An 11,867-nucleotide genomic window follows, 5' to 3' on the forward strand; every position below is an offset into this window, starting at 1 on the left:
ACAAGAAGAAAGATGAAGCTATCACTAGAGTAGTATCATTTAATACCATAATGGTTGATGTAGTGGCAGAATAGAGTTTAATGAGAAGGCTTTTATTGTACCTGCTTCATACTATCTGCTTAATATATAACATCTTACTTAATCTCAACATTCCAATGATACAAGTAAACTGTTACTCACCTTTTATGGCTGAAGAAGCTGAAACTCAAGAGTCTTGGAACCCAAGCTGTTTGACCCCAAAGCTTGCCCTGTTGACTATAAGTTTTTCTAGAAAGTTACCTGACTATGCCTGTGTTCATAGCAGAAACAAGTGAAAGAGTCAGTGCTTCCTGCCCAGGTTTCCATTCGGGGCTGCTGGTTTATATTGACATCATAAATCCTGGGATGGAAGTAATTTTGAAAGGTCACCTAATCCATTCACCCTGCCTTAAACTTTTCTGACAGATGAAGAGCTACCTTAATTCACTACCCCTTCAAAAGAAAGTACAGCTACCTTCTGTCCCCTTATTTCTGGATTTAACAACCTCTAGTGCAGGAAATCTCATCTTTTTTTTTTTTTTATAACATAAATCCCACTCAATGCTGTTTAAGCTTGTTGCCTTTTGCTCTGCTTCTTGAGAATACATAGTGATGTCTAAATAACAGTATTTCCTATAGTTAAAGATGGATACTAAAAATGTTTCTTCTTCAAACTATATAATTCATGTCCTTTTAACTTTTATTAAAAACACTTATTTTTCACTGTCTTTAGTTGTCTTTTATTTTTCTTCTTGGCATTAGTGTTCTTTTCCTTTTTTTTTAATGTATTAATGGATTATTCAGATCAGGGAGTTCTAGAAGGGGTTTGACCTTCTGGCTTTCCTAGGGGACCTTTGTTTAAATTCCTCCAAAAAGGGGCACCTGGGTAGCTCCGTTGGTTAAGTGTCTACCTTTGGCTCAGGTCATGATCCTAGGGTCCTGGGATTGAGCCCCCCACATTCAGCTCCCTGCTCAGTGAAAAGTCTGCTTCTCCCCTTCCCTCTGCTGCTCCCTCTGCTTGTACTCTCTTGCTCTCCCTGTCAAATAAATAAATAAAATCTTAAAAAAAATAAATTTCTCCCCCAAAAGAAAAAATTCCACACGTGCCCTGTAGTCTTCATCAACAATGTCAAAACACTGTGAACATCTTCTTGTGTTTTTTTTTTCCTTGTGATTTTCATCTGATCACTTGCTTTCTTTTAAATACTTAATCAAACGTGAGTATTGGTAGAGCCACACTTGGTGGGTAAGGAAGTTCTCCAGTACAAACACCTTCCTACCTAGGTCTTTATTGGTTAATGATGTCTTTTGAAATTCTGCTTACTATTACATGTTTTGTTTGTTTGTTTCTTTTAATCTCTAGACCTGCCTGTATCTGATTCACATTGTGCAGCTAGTAGGGATTCATCTCTATTCAATGCTTCCATCTTAAATTAAATGGGATTAATGCACTGAAAAGTTCTTTTTAAATGATTAGGTTAATAATCTGGAAATTATGGCTTCCCAAATAAGGCATCCCAAAAGTTCCTTTACTTCATTTTTTAGAACTACATTTTTGCCTGTCCTCAGATTTTCCAATCATTAATGCAATGTTCACGTTATTAATAATTCTAAATATGATTTATCTCCTTTGTGCTTTACTTTGAAACAGTGGAGACCATCTTCTCAATTGATTTAACAGCTGTAGATCTTGCCAGAGGTCACATTGCAAGATGGCATTTGTCATCAATCATGGCTTTAATTAAACTTGAGTTATAGCTGAGTAAACTTTCTCCTCTGCTGATAATTTCTCAAACATTTTTACCTTAATTTTTTACTTCTTAAAATATATTAAAGTAATAATACAATGTATTACATATTTTATATTTTCTATTTCCTGGCACTGATTAGTATTCATATTTTAGCAAAAAAACAAAAACAAAAAAAAAGAAAGCATTAAAATCTGAATGATGTTCCCCCCCAGCCAGAGGGAACCTTGATTATATGCATAGTATCAAGCACTATAATACATAAAATGTCCTGAGCATTTACATACAAATTTGCTTCTTAATTTTGTATACTAAAATAAGCTACCACTCTCTCTGCCTTTGTACTCTTTCTTGTAAAACAAAACCAAAAAAAGCAAAATTCCAAACAGCCATTTACTCATTAAAAAATACAAAGAAATGTAGTACTATGTAGACAGGTAAAAAGCAACAAGATTTTTAAAAAGTATTCATGATAATAAGAAGTATCCAATGGAAATTAACCAAGTATTTTTAAGATAGTAGCTTAAATTTTGCATACAATCATATGTGAACTCCCCTATGAAATCTGAAAAAGCATACTGTAAATCCATGCCTTCATGGAAACCTAAACGATCTGACAGTCATAAACTGACCAGCTTAAGACATGACCATGGATCTTTGGAAAACCAGAATATTCAACAGGTGGTCTACAAGTATAAGTTTAAACTAGATTAACTCTACAAATATATGGATTTAAAAATCATGTATTTTGTTAAGAATTTGAGTAATAAAGTAATTTGAGACATATATCAAATGTGTTTAAAGCATTAAAAACTATGTAACTATTTTAGCTGTGCATAATATAGAACATTTAAATATTTTATGAAGTTAAAATTCATTTTCCTTAGTCAACTTGTCAGTTTTCAATTACATGAAACTTCTTAATTTATTTTAGTTAATTTATTTATTTTTAAAGGAGAAAGTACACATATATGAGTGGTAGGGGGGAGGGGAAGAGGAAGAGGGAGAGAGCATCTTAAGCAGGCTCCACAACCAGCGGGGAGCCCAGCATGGGGCTTAATCTCATGACCCTGAGATCATGACCTGGGTCAAAATCAAGAGTCGGGTGCTTAACCAACTGAGCCACCCAGGCGCCCCTGAAATTTTTTTTCTTTTAAATTGTGTATGTCTGGTCCATCATTTTACCCACTTGGGCTGTTATAACAAAATAACAAAGAGTGGGTAGCTTATAAACAACAGAAATTTATTTCTTATAGTTCTGGAGGCTGGAAATCCAAGATCAGAGTATCAGTATGGTGGGGTTCTGGTGAAAGAATTCTTAGGGTTGCAAGATGTGATTTTGTGTTGATTATTAAAAGGGTGAGAGAGCTCTCTTTTGCCAATCTCCTTCATAAGGCCTCACCCTAATGACCTAATCACCTTCCTATAGGCCCCACCTCTTAATACTATCATATTGGGCATTAGGTTTTGATCATATCCACGTTGGGGTAACACAAACATTTAGACCATAGCACCCATTTTTTAAAAATTAAATTATGTGTTAAAAGACGACAATGTACTCAAATCATGTTTTATATAATTTCATAAGACTTTTAAAGAAGACTAAGCAATACCTCTATCAAACAACACATCAAAATATTTATAAAAATATATGAAAATCTAAATTATATCACCATTTTCAAAATTTGCCAAAGGTTTATTCAACAGCAAGTAGTTTTATTTCATTTTTTTCAGTTCAGTGATAGTTCACCCAGGTTATATTTTCAATTATTTTTTTTTAATTTTTTATTGTTATGTTAATCACCATACATTACATCATTAGTTTTGGATGTAGTGTTCCATGATTCCTTGTTTATGCATAACACCCAGTGCTCCACACAGAACGTGCCCTCTTTAATACCCATCAACAAGCTAACCCATCCCCCCACCCCGCTCCCCTCTAGGACCCTCAGTTTGTTTTTCAGAGTCCATCATCTCTCATGGTTGGTCTCCCCCTCTGATGTCCCTCCCTTCATTCTTCCCCTCCTGCTATCTTCTTTTTTTTTCTTAACATATATTGCATTATTTGTTTCAGAGGTACAGATCTGTGATTCAACAGTCTTGCACAATTCACAGCACTCGCCATAGCACATACCCTCCCCAGTGTCTATCACCCAGCCACCCATCCTTCCCACCCCCACCACTCCAGCAACCCTCAGTTTGTTTCCTGAGATTAAGAATTTCTCATAACAATGAGGTCATATGATACATGTCTTTCTCTGATTGACTTATTTCACTCAGCATAATACCCTCCAGTTCCATCCATGTCATTGCAAATGGCGAGATCTCATTCCTTTTGATGGCTGCATAATATTCCATTGTGTATATATACCACATCTTCTTTATCCATTCATCTGTCAAAGGACATCGTGGCTCTTTCCACAGTTTGGCTAATGTGGACATTGCTGCTATAAACATTGGGGTGCATGTACCCCTTCGGATCCCTATATCTGTATCTTTGTGGTAAATACACAGTAGTGCAATTGCTGGATCATATGGTAGCTCTATTTTCAACTGTTTGAGGAACCTCCATAATGTTTTCCAGAGGGGTTGCACCAGCTTGCATTCCCACCAACAGTGTAGGAGGGTTCCCCTTTCTCCGCATCCCCGCCAACATCTGTCGTTCCCTGACTTGTTAATTTTAGCCATTCTGACGGGTGTGAGGTGGTATCTCATTGAGGTTTTGATTTATATTTCCCTGATGCCAAGCAATGCTGAGCACTTTTTCATGTGTCTATTGGCCATATGGATGTCTTCTTTGGAAAAATGTCTGTTCATGTCTTCTGCCCATTTCTTGATTGGATTATTTGTTCTTTGGGTGTTGAGTTTGATAAGTTCTTTATAGATTTTGGATACTAGCCCTTTATCTGATATGTCATTTGCAAATATTTTCTCCCATTCTGTCGGTTGTCTTTTGGCTTTGTGGACTGTTTCTTTTGCTGTGCAAAAGCTTTTTATCTTGATGAAATCCCAATAGTTCATTTTTGCCCTTGCTTCCCTTGTCTTTGGCGATATTTCTAGAAAGAAGTTGCTGTGGCTGAGGTCGAAGAGGTTGCTGCCTGTGTCCTCCTTTAGGATTTTGAGGGACTCCTATCTCACGTTTAGGTCTTTCAACCATTTGGAGTCTATTTTTGTGTGTGGTGTAAGGAAATGGTCCAGTTTCATTCTTCTGCATGTGGCTGTCCAATTTTCTCAACACCATTTGTTGAAGAGACTGTCTTTTTTCCATTGGACATTCTTTCCTGCTTTGTCAAAGATTAGTTGACCATAGAATCGAGGGTCCATTTCTGGGCTCTCGATTCTGTTCCATTGATCTATGTGTCTGTTTTTGTGCCAGTACCACACTGTCTTGATGATGACAGCTTTGTAATAGAGCTGGAAGTCTGGAATTGTGATGCCGACAGCTTTGCTTTTCTTTTTCAACATTCCTCTGGCTATTTGGGGTCTCTTCTGGTTCCATACAAATTTTAGGATTATTTGTTCCATTTCTTTGAAAAAAGTGCATGGTATTTTGATGGGGATTGCATTGAATGTGTAGATTGCTCTAGGTAGCATTGACATCTTCACAATGTTTGTTCTTCTAATCCATGAGCATGGAACGTTTTTCCATTTCTTTGTGTCTTCCTCAATTTCTTTCATGAGAATTTTATAGTTTTCTGAGTACAGATCCTTTGCCTCTTTGATTAGATTTATTCCTAGGTATCTTATGGTTTTGGGTGCAATTGTAAATGGGATAAACTCCTTCATTTGTCACTCCTCTGTCTTGTTGTTGGTGTATAGGAATGCCACTGATTTCTGTGCATTGATTTCATATCCTGCTACTTTACTGAATTCCTGTATGAGTTCTAGCAGTTTTGGGGTGGAGTCTTTTGGGTTTTCCACATACAGTATCATATCATCTGCAAAGAGTGACAGATTGACTTCCTATTTGCCGATTTGGATGCCTTTGATTTCTTTTTGTTGTCTGATTGCTGTGGTTAGGACTTCTAATACTATGTTGAATAGCAGTGGTGATAGTGGACATCCCTGTCGTGTTCCTGACCTTAGGGAGAAAGCTCTCAGCTTTTCCCCATTGAGAATGATATTCGCTGTAGGTTTTTCATAGATGGCTTTTATGGTATTGAGGTAGGTATCCTCTATGCCTATACTCTGAAGAGTTTTGATCAAGAAAGGATGCTGTACTTTGTCAAATGCTTTTTCTGCATCTATTGAGAGGATCATATGATTCTTGTGCTTTCTTTTGTTAATATATTGTATCACGTTGACTGATTTGCGGATGTTGAGCCAACCTTGCAGCCCAGGGATAAATCCCACTTGGTCATGGTGAATAATCCTTTTAATGTACTGTTGGATCCTATTGGCTAGTATTTTGGTGAGAATTTTTGCATCCATGTTCATCGAGGATATTGGTCTGTAATTTTCCTTTTTGATGGGGTCTTTGTCTGGTTTTGGGATCAAGGTAATGGTGGTCTCATAAAATGAGCTTGGAAGTTTTCCTTCCATTTCTATTTTTTGGAAGAGTTTCAGGAGAATAGGTATTAATTCTTCTTGAAATGTTTGGTAGAATTCCCCTGGGAAGCCATCTGGCCCTGGGCTTTTGTTTGTTGGGAGATTTTTGATGACTGCTTCAATATCCTTAGTGGTTATAGGTCTGTTTAGGTTTTTTATTTCTTCCTGGTTCAATTTTGGTAGTTGATACATCTCTAGGAATGCATCCATTTCTTCCAGGTTATCTAATATGCTGGCATAGGGTTGCTCATAATATGTCTTATAATTGTTTGTATGTCTTTGGTGTTGGTTGTGATCTCTCTCTTTCATTCATGATTTTGTTGATTTGGGTCATTTCTCTTTTCTTTTTGATCAATCTGGCCAGGGGTTTATCAATCTTGTTAATTCTTCCAAAGTACCAGCTCCTAGTTTCGTTGATCTGTTCTACTGTTCTTTTGGTTTCTATTTCATTGATTTCTGCTCTGATCTTTATTATTTCTCTTCTCCTGCTGGGTTTAGGTTTTATTTGCTGTTTTTTCTCTAGCTCCTTTAGGTGTAGGGTTAGGTTGTGTATTTGAGACCTTTCTTGTTTCTTGAGAAAGGCTTGTATTGCTATATACTTTCCTCTCAGGACTGCCTTTGCTGTATCCCAAAGATTTTGAACCGTTGTGTTTTCCTTTCGTTGGTTTCCATGAATTTTTTTTAATTCTTCTTTAATTTCCTGGTTGACCCATCCATTCTTTAGTAGGATGCCCTTTAGCCTCCATGTATTTGAGTTCTTTCCAACTTCCTCTTGTGATTGAGTCCTAGTTTCAAAGCACTGTGGTCTGAAAATATGCCGGGAATAATCCCAAGCTTTTGGTACTGGTTGAGACCTGATTTGTGACCTAGGATGTGATCTATTCTGGAGAATGTTCCATGGGCACTAGAGAAGAATGTGTATTCCGTTGCTTTGCGATGGAGTGTTCTGAATATGTCTGTGAAGTCCATTTGGTCCAGTGTGTCATTTAAAGTCTTTATTTCCTTGTTGATCTTTTGCTTAGATGATCTGTCCATTTCAGTGAGGGGTGTGTTAAAGTCCCCCACTATTATTGTATTGTTGTCAATGTGTTTCTTCGTTTTTGTTATTAATTGCCTTATATAATTGGCTGCTCCCACATTAGGGGCATAGATATTTACAATTGTTAGATCTTCTTGTTGGATAGACCCTTTAAGTACGATATAGTGTCCTTCCTCATCTCTTATTATAGTCTTTGTTTTAAAATCTAATTTGTCTGATAGGATGGCCACCCCAGCTTTCTTTTGGTGTCCATTAGCATAGTAAATGGTTTTCCACCCCCTCACTTTCAATCTGGGGGTGTCTTTGGGTCTTAAGTGAGTCTCTTGCCGACAGCATATCGATGGGTCTTGTTTTTTAATCCAATCTGATAGCCTGTGTCTTTTGATTGGGGCATTATCCCATTTACATTCAGGGTAACTATTGAAAGATATGAATTCAGTGCCATTCTATTGCCTGTAAGGTGACTGTGACTGTATATTGTCTGTGTTCCTTTCTGGTCTATGCTGCTTTTAGGCTCTCTCTTTGCTTAGAGGACCCCTTTCAATATTTCTTGGAGGGCCGGTTTCGTGTTTGCAAATTCCTTTAGTTTTTGTTTGTCCTGGAAGCTTTTTATCTCTCCTTCAATTTTCAATGACTGCCTAGCTGGATATAGTATTCTTGGCTGCATAATTTTCTCGTTTAGTGCTCTGAAGATATCATGCCAGTCCTTTCTGGCCTGCCAGGTCTCTGTGGATAGGTCTGTTGCCAATCTAATGTTTCTACCATTGTAGGTTACATATCTCTTCTCCTGAGCTGCTTTCAAGATTTTCTCTTTGTCTCTGAGACTCGTAAGTTTTACTATTAGACGTCGGGTTGTTGACCTATTTTTTATTTATTTTGAGAGGGGTTCTCTGTGCCTCCTGGATTTTGATGCCTGTTTCCTTCCCCACATTAGGGAAGTCTCTGCTATAATTGGCTCCAATATACCTTCTGCCCCTCTCTCTCTTTCTTCTTTTTCTGGGATCCCAATTATTCTAATGTTGTTTCATTTTATTGTATCACTTTTCTCTCGAATTCTGCCCTCGTGATCCAGTAGTTGTTTATGTCTCTTTTTCTCAGCTTCTTTCTTTTCCATCATTTGGTCTTCTATATCACCGATTCTCTCTTCTGCCTCATTTATCCTAGCATTTAGTGCCCCCATTTTTGACTGTACTTCATTAATAGCCTCTTTGATTTTGATTTGGTTAGATTTTAGTTCTTTTATTTCTCCAGGAAGGGTTTCTCTAATAACTTCCATGCTTTTTTCAAGCCCAGCTAGTATCTTAAAATCATGATTCTGAACTCTAGGTCCGACATCGTACTAATGTCCGTATTGAGTAGGTCCCTGGCAGACGGTACTACCTCTTGTTCTTTTTGCTGAGGTCATTTTTTTCATCTTGTCCTTTTGGCCAGAGGAGAATAGATGAATGAGAGAACAAAATGCTCACAGGTTAACAACGTCCCCAGCAAATATACCCTAAACAAATCAGAAAAGACCTGAAACCAGGGGCAAATAAAGGAAAAGAAAGAAAAAAGAGGAAAAAAAAAAGAAAAAGATAAAAACAAACAAAAACAGAACAACAACAAAAAAAACAGAATATGATCAAATATGATCAGGCTAGTGCATAGATCAGTGCCACACACTAGATTTTGGGTGTATTTTGTTCTGCTAGAAGAAAGTGCCTCCTAAAATTTTTAAAGAAAGAAAGACTTATATATGTACAAAATAAGGGTTGATTCAATGAAGGGATGGAAGATGATTGTAAAGATGAAAATTTTAAAAGATTTTATAAAAGGAATTGATAAGAAGTTGTTTGAAAAAAGCAAGATTTTTTTTAAGATTTTATTTATTTTTGAGAGAGAGAGAGAGAGAATGATAGAGAGCACGAGAGGAAAGAGGGTCAGAGGGAGAAGCAGACTTCCTGCTGAGCAGCAAGCCCAATGTGGGACTCAATCCCGGGACTCCAGGATCATGACCTGAGCTGAAGGCAGTCGCTTAACCAACTGAGCCACCCAGGCGCCCGAAAGAAGATTTAAAAAGAAAAAAAGAAAAAAAGGGAGAGAATATGATCAGGCAGGAGACTAGAACAAAGCCATACACTAGTGATTCGGGGTATATTTTGATCTGTTAGAAGAAACTGTATCTCAAAATTTTAAAGAGAGAACAACTTATATATATATGCCAAAAATAAAGGTATCTACTATGAAGGGATAGAATATGACTCTAAAAATGAAAAATAATTTTTTTTTTCCAAAAGGGATTGATAAGATGTTGGTTGAAAAAGGGAAAAAGAAAAATTAAAAAAAAAAAAGTTAAAAAAATTAACTTTGAAAAACTAATGAGTCATGGTAAAAAAGCCATGATTTCTATGTGCAGTATTCCCCTAGCGCTGGAGTTCTCCCGTTCTCCTTGATCGGTAAACTTGGTCTTGGCTGGCTGTTCGTGCTGATCTTCTGGGGGAGGGGCCTGTTGCCATGGTTCCCAAACGTCTTTGCCAGAGGCGGAGTTGCCCCGCCCTTGCCGGTCTGGGCTAAGCCATCTGCTCGGTTTGCTCTCGGGAGCTTTTGTTCCCTGCAAGCTTTTCGTACAGTGTTGGAGGACGAGAGTGAAAATGGTGGCCTCCCAATCTCCACCCGGAGGAGCCGAGAACTTGGGGCCCCGCTCCTCAGTGTGCCCCCAGAGAAAAGCAGTCACTCCCGTCTCCCTGGTCTCTGGCCGCACTCCGTGCTCACCCGGCCTATGACCCGAGTGTTTCTATCTCTGGCATCCGACCCCGTGTGGAGTCTCCAAACCCAGCAGATCCCTGCGGTGCGCTTGGGGCAGGAAGGGGAGTCTCTCTGGATCTGCCGCTTGTTGGGTCCCTGTGGAGGAGCAGTGGCCCGACTGTCACTGATCACAGTTTATGGCCACCGGGAGCTGAGAGCCTGCACCTCAGCTCCGTCTCTGCAGCCAGCTTCCCTGCTCTGATACCTGGGAGCTGTGCTGCACTCAGGCACACCCGGTCTTTCTGTGACCCCAAGGGTCCTGAGACCACACTGTCCCATGAGGGTTCCACCCCTGCTTAGCCACTAGAGCGACGTCCCTCAGCGGAGCCGACTTCTAAAAGTTCCGATTTTGTGCTCTTCGGCTCTAGCACTTGCCAGAAGCGGCCGACGGAGGCCTCCTCCCCCCACCCCGCCCTCTATCCTCTGGAATATCACCTCGGATTCACTTCTCTGCACGTCCTACCTTCCAGTAAGTGGTCGCTTCTCTGTTCAGAGAGTTGTTGCTATTCTTCTCTTCGGTCTCCTGTTGAGTTCGTAGGTGTTCAGAATGGTTTGATCCCTATTCAGCTGAATTTCAGAAGAAATCCAGGTCTCCTACTCCTCCACCATCTTGCTCTGCCCCCTCACCCAGGTTATAAATCCCACCATAAAGTAGTAAGAAAGGGTGAAGAATGAAAAATTTTAAAATATTATAAAAGATTCTTTATATCCCAATAATAGATCATTTTAGGAAAGTTTAGGATTTAAATTAATAGGTATAATTTCAATCTGTTAAGCAAATAACTTCTATTTTAATAAAATATTTGAATTAAGATTAACCAATTTGGAATTAATAAATTGTCAATCCATTTTGCTGCCAAAAAAAGCTATTAAAAATTAGCATTCTTTTGAATTGGCACAACAAACCTCACATAATATTTCTCTTATCTAATGTGATTGAATCTGCCTGGTTTTTATATGGAAAAGCCTGTAAGAATTGCCTTTATTTCTACTACAGTATACTTAATAAACAAGAAGGACTTTATATTTCCAAATATTTGAAGTAATACTGATGGTTTCAGTTTCTCATATTTTGTATATGCAATTTTCTTATCTAATTTTACTTTTTCCTTTCTCAATAAGTTATTAAAACAGTTTAATTGTTGCTCATTTTAAGATTTGTTGAATGAAAGTTGAGTAAGTTTAAAGATTATCTTTAGGTCAGATTTATTGGTATTACCTAAAGACAATAAAAGATGAATTGCAAATTAGGTGATTGTGAGTCACATCAGTATTCAGCGTCTGGAAAATAAAACATTTAAGGAGCAGATCTGGTATCTCCTATATAAAAATTCACGTAGCAGGAAATAGTTATACCATAAGGAGTCAGACTGATGGATGAGTGCGTTGGAAAAGCACAGTAAATGGGAGATCAACAAGATCCACTTCCAAATCTTATTTTTCAATTCAACCATATGAGACCAAGCTGGTGCCGTATCAGGAAATGGTCCACACAAAAGGAAAAATGTGATTATGACATTTCTCATTAAATCAAAATAACAAAATTATTATACTCACTGCATTTCACCTTGCACAATCCAGTGACTGGCCTAGAGAGAAGTAATTCTCACATGTTTTTCATACATGAAAAGTAAAGGATATAATGCACGATTTATACCAAAAGAAAACAAAATACTGAATTTTTCTCCACAACTTAAAAAATACTGCTATTCTTAATATTTAGGAAAGTA

The sequence above is a fragment of the Callorhinus ursinus genome, unplaced genomic scaffold (genome assembly GCF_003265705.2).
Source record: "Callorhinus ursinus isolate GAN/ISIS: 27379988/994484 unplaced genomic scaffold, GSC_fseal_2.0 scaffold3, whole genome shotgun sequence".
NCBI classification, from domain to species: domain Eukaryota; kingdom Metazoa; phylum Chordata; class Mammalia; order Carnivora; family Otariidae; genus Callorhinus; species Callorhinus ursinus.